The sequence below is a fragment of the Eptatretus burgeri genome, chromosome 6, assembly GCF_056783735.1.
Source record: "Eptatretus burgeri isolate ZD-2024b chromosome 6, Ebu_testis_v1, whole genome shotgun sequence".
Classification (NCBI taxonomy): Eukaryota; Metazoa; Chordata; class Myxini; order Myxiniformes; family Myxinidae; genus Eptatretus; species Eptatretus burgeri.
In genome coordinates, this window is record NC_140966.1 from 40,170,001 (window position 1) to 40,174,848 (window position 4,848).

Here is a 4,848-nt window from a genome sequence, read left to right on the forward strand (position 1 = left end):
CGTCGTGAAATTTCAAGCATGCTGAAAATTTTACGACGTACTCGCCGTATGGCTCACACATTCCGCTATGCTGGGAATAAGTTGTAGGCACAATATGTGATCGTTGACACACGTCGACACGAGTTCCTTGTAAGTTACTCATATGTCGAAACACGTCGAGGTAATGGTTAGCATACCCGAAACTTATTTTCTCCGTCAAGGCAGATTTTCTTTTTTTCTCCTTGGCTCCGTAAAGGCACGTGATGAAATATTTGGTTGTTGTTGTTGTTGTTTTGTTTTTTATTTTTTAGTCCATCACTAATTTTAAAATATATTCGGACATTTGCTTTTAAGTTTCGACGTGTGGGGGAAAAATTTATATTAATGTATTTTAAAATTGTAACAAATGGAGTTTCAGAAATGTAACTTTTATGCTGCAAGTTGAATTGGCTGTCATTTCTGGCCAAAAGACTTTTGCCCTAAATGATAAGAAATGTGTTGTTCTGGAGCAGAGTGACCGAGCTGATAAATGAACCTTTGCTTAGAAATGTACGAAGTGGCTTTTCTTCTAAAGGACACGTCTACAGGCTGGGTGAATATCCCCCAACCTCTCTCTCATGAAAGTATATAATGCTTTGAAAGGTAAATTGTTTCAGTGCAAGCACGTGAGGAAGTATAGTATCTCAGTGGCTTGTACTCCTTGGAACTGACCATGTACCAAGTTAGAATAAACCTCTCTGATGTAATGTGGAAGTGAATTGAATCGGGTTGGTCTAACTGTTAACTAAAGTAAGAATAAATGAAATAGAACCAAATAATATTGCAATCAATGGGGATTCTTAAGTTCATTGTACAAGGGTGAGAAGTGTATGGTGTATAATTAGAAAATAAATTGTTTCACAAGGAAGGACTTGTGTGGACATCAGTTTTATCAGTGTCGATAGGGTTTTTGTAGGATTTTATAACCAAATCGGACAAACGTTAAACTCTGTCTGAAGTCAAATAGGATTCCACAATCGGGCAGTTAGAATCCTTCAGGAGGACAACGATCACAACAAGCTGGGCTGAAAAAAATCCACGTCAGACATCGACGTGACAATATCCTCAAACAGAAAATATTCACAGAGGAGGAACTAAGAATAACACATGAGCAAACTGAAGAGGCAATCGGACGTGACGTAATGGAATGTGACGAAATATCGGAAGTCATTGTTGTTGTTTTTTTTTTTTTAAGCTGCCAATACGCCATGAAACGGTAGCTGTAAATTAGAAACACGTTCAGTAAGTTATGTGGTCATGCAGAAGACGTCAATCAAATACGTCTACATACGTCAATATGCGTTGGAGGTACGTTACACATAGGTTCAAAGCACGTTATTCATAGGTTAGAAATAAGTTTTGGGTACGCTAAGCATTACCTCGACGTGTTTCGACTTATGATTAACTTACAAGTAACGTGCCTCGACGTGTGTCAACGATCGCATAACGTGCCTCGACGTGTGTCAACGATCATGTAACGTGCCTACAACACGTTACTCATCGGTTATAAATAATTTTCGGGCACGCTAATCATTACCTCGACGTGTTTCGACTTATGAGTAACTTACAAGTAACGTGTGTCGACATGTGTCAACTATCGCATAACGTGCCTACAACTTATGGCCAGCGTAGCGGAACGTGTGAGTCATACGCTGGCATACGTCGTAAAATTTCAAGCATGCTAAAATTTGAGGACAACCGCAAAGTACAACGATGAAAGCCAGCGTACTACGACATATGGCAGTGTTTTTCAGCGTGCTCTTAACGTATACAAAACTTACCCATAACGTATTCGACATGTGCCAGCGTTTTAAACAAATTTTTCATAAGTCGGCATACGCTGGCTAAATCGTCAATGTGTGACAGCGCCTTTACTGATTAAAGCACTTCTTTCCTTTCATTCCACTCAAAGAGCGAACCAATGAATATTTGTCCATGTTCTACTTTGGGGAATAACAATTTTCCTTTTACATTCATCACCTTTATTCACTTTATCCCTCATTCGGTTTTGTGAAATGGGGAAGTTTTTTGTTGAGAGCACAGTCATGCCATGAAAATGAGGAAGTATTCTGTGCCCTTGTCTCTCGTGGTTATATTTTAAATCATCAGAACACTAACAGAACAGAGTTTATCTAAAAACAACTTTAAACGTAGGTTTTATAAAAATCATTCAAAGCAAGATGTTTTATTTTCGTGTTAAAATAAGTCAGTTTGAAGGCAACCAAGCTGCTCACCTGAACCAAGCCAAAAAAATTCCGGTCATTTCCTGTGTGGGAACACTCTGGAAAAACCATTGTTTTGTAATCTCCCATTACATCATCAAGTTGCTGATTTAAACAGACTTGTGTGCCCAGCGTGTTTCATTCAGAGAATGGATTGTAAAGAGGAGTACTCCAACCTTACAGATCAATCATTTTCACAAGATGACAGGTGAGATCTCAACCCAATTCATTATTTGTTGTTTAAAACAGAATTAATCACTATACAACCAATAATTATTGTAAGTCTTTTTTCCAACAGGTTGTCCCCAATAAGAACATCGTTAATAACTGATGTTAAAAATGAGTTATTTGAATATTACGAGGAATGGATAAAAATGAACGACTTCCTTGAAAACATTTATTCGTTTGGAAATGAACTGAATGATATTATTGTTGACTGGAAACAAGTAATTACACGTCCTTTGATCTTGAATGATCCGAGTCCAAGGTGAGAAATTATCACTCTGTCTCTGTCTCCGTGTGTGTGTATATATGTGCGCGTGTGTGTATATATGTGCATGTCTGTGTATATGTGTGTGTGTATACATATGTGTGTGTATACATATGTGTGTATACATATGTGTGTATGTGTGTTTGTGCATGTTTGTTTATGTGTGTGTGTGTGTGTGTGTGTGTTTGTGTGTGTGTGTGTGTGTGTGTGTGTGTGTGTGTGTGTGTGTGTGTGTGTGTGTGTGTCTGACTCATTATTACTAGTACGTGCCCATAAAAAAAAAATTCAAACCGCGAGCAACAAACAACAACCACGCAGGCCGTTTATTTGCTCTCACGTGCCCGTACGTGCGTGGCCCGGAAGTTTGAATATTATTCGCAGTTACGATTATTCGCAATTTAGTTTTAATACCCAATTATTCAATTAGCGCCAACGTATTTTACCTTTTCACAATGTCGTGGCAAGGAAAAACAAAAAGAGAAGAGAGAGAAAAAAATTTTACTTCCTGGTTCGGAGCATACCAGCACTCTGATGTTACCAAAATTTATACACCGTCTAATATGAAAACGATCATAACTTGGGGCATTGTGTTTATCTATAAATGCGCATAAGAAATCGAGAAATTATTAGAATACACGAAGTCATTATCCGGAAGTCTGTACGTTGTAACCCGTAATGGATCCGGAAGTCCGTACGTTGTAACCCGTAATGGCGAACACGGCTGAGCTTCCCTTTCCCATCGGCCACGCCCACGCAACAACGTGTCTATCATCCGTTTGGTAAATAAATGGCCATAACTTGGGAAGCACTCGTCCGATTAATATCAAACCTTGAAAAGGCACATCCTCAGCTATCTTCTGGAGGTAAATGTTATATTTATTATTTTATTAATATCATAAAATAATCATCTTTATATACCCTAATTGTTCTTCACTCTTTGTTTCTAAACAGAATATGGTATCCGAGTTTCAAAATCACAAGACATCTGAAGCAGACTGCTGGGAAAGATCGTCCATTTTCGCGACTGAATATTTACCCAAAGAAAAATGTTTAATATTTTCAATCTTGATTAATTATATTTGCTTTCCTTATAATTATCTGATTTTGAATAACAAGAAAAGAATAAAGGAGATGTAAAGGGGGGGAGGGGGGTAGGTGCGCTCCCTCAACAACCCACCACCCCTCATCCCACCCCTCCCCTCCCCCGTGTGTGTGTGGGGAAGGGTGGGGTGGGATGAGGGGGGTGGTGGGTCAAAGGTAGGGGCGCACAGGGGGGTGGGGCTTGTGTGGGTGGGTGGGCTTGTGTGGGTGGGTGGTGCTTGTGTGGATGGGTGGAGCTTGTGTGGGTGGGTGGAGCTTGTGTGGGTGGGTGTAGCTTGTGTGGGTGGGGTTTGTGTATGTGGTTTGCGTGGAAGGAGCAAAATTTTTAAAATTAAATAAACATGTTGTGTGAGGGAAATGAATTAACGAATCACTAATTATGTGAATATGATGGATGTGGATGATGTTTGCGAACCGGGCGTAGTGGCGTGCGCCTGTAATCCGGCTACTCGGAGGCTTGGGTTGGAGGATCGCTTGATGACGGGAGCTCTGCACTGGGCCGCACTATGAGAAGGTGTCGGGCAGCCCGGAATCATGGCGAAACCCAATCCTTATCCCTGTGTCATAAGAGGCGACCAGGGTTGTGTCAGGAAGGGCATCCGGCGTAAAACCTATGCCAAATCAGTATGTGGATCATAACGGATGATCCGCTGTGGCGACCCCTAACGGGAGCAGCCGAAAGACGAACAACAAGTGGATGATGTTTGCGTGGGTGGGGCTTGTGTGGGTGGGGTTTTGTGGGTCGAGCTTGTGTGGAGTGGGGTTTATGTGTGTGGAGCTTGTGTGTATGGGGATTGTGTGGATGTGGCTTTTGTGGGTGGGGTTTGTGTGGATGTGGTTTTTGTGGATGGAGCTTGTGTGCGGTGGGGTTTATGGGTGTGGAGCTTGTGTGGGGTGGGGTTTATGTGTGTGGAACTTGTGTGTATGGGGATTGTGTGTATGTGGCATTTGTGGGTGGGGTTTGCTTGGGTGGGGCTTGTGTGGGCATAGTCAAAAAGGGGTGCAGTTAAAAAGGGG

General features: G+C 41.3%; 1 pseudogene; it reads left to right on the plus strand.

Annotated features, from left to right (window-relative positions):
* Positions 1-4,244: 4,244 nt before the first annotated feature.
* On the plus strand, positions 4,245-4,385 carry LOC147024603 (signal recognition particle RNA; annotated as a pseudogene).
* The last annotated feature ends 463 nt before the right edge of the window (positions 4,386-4,848 follow it).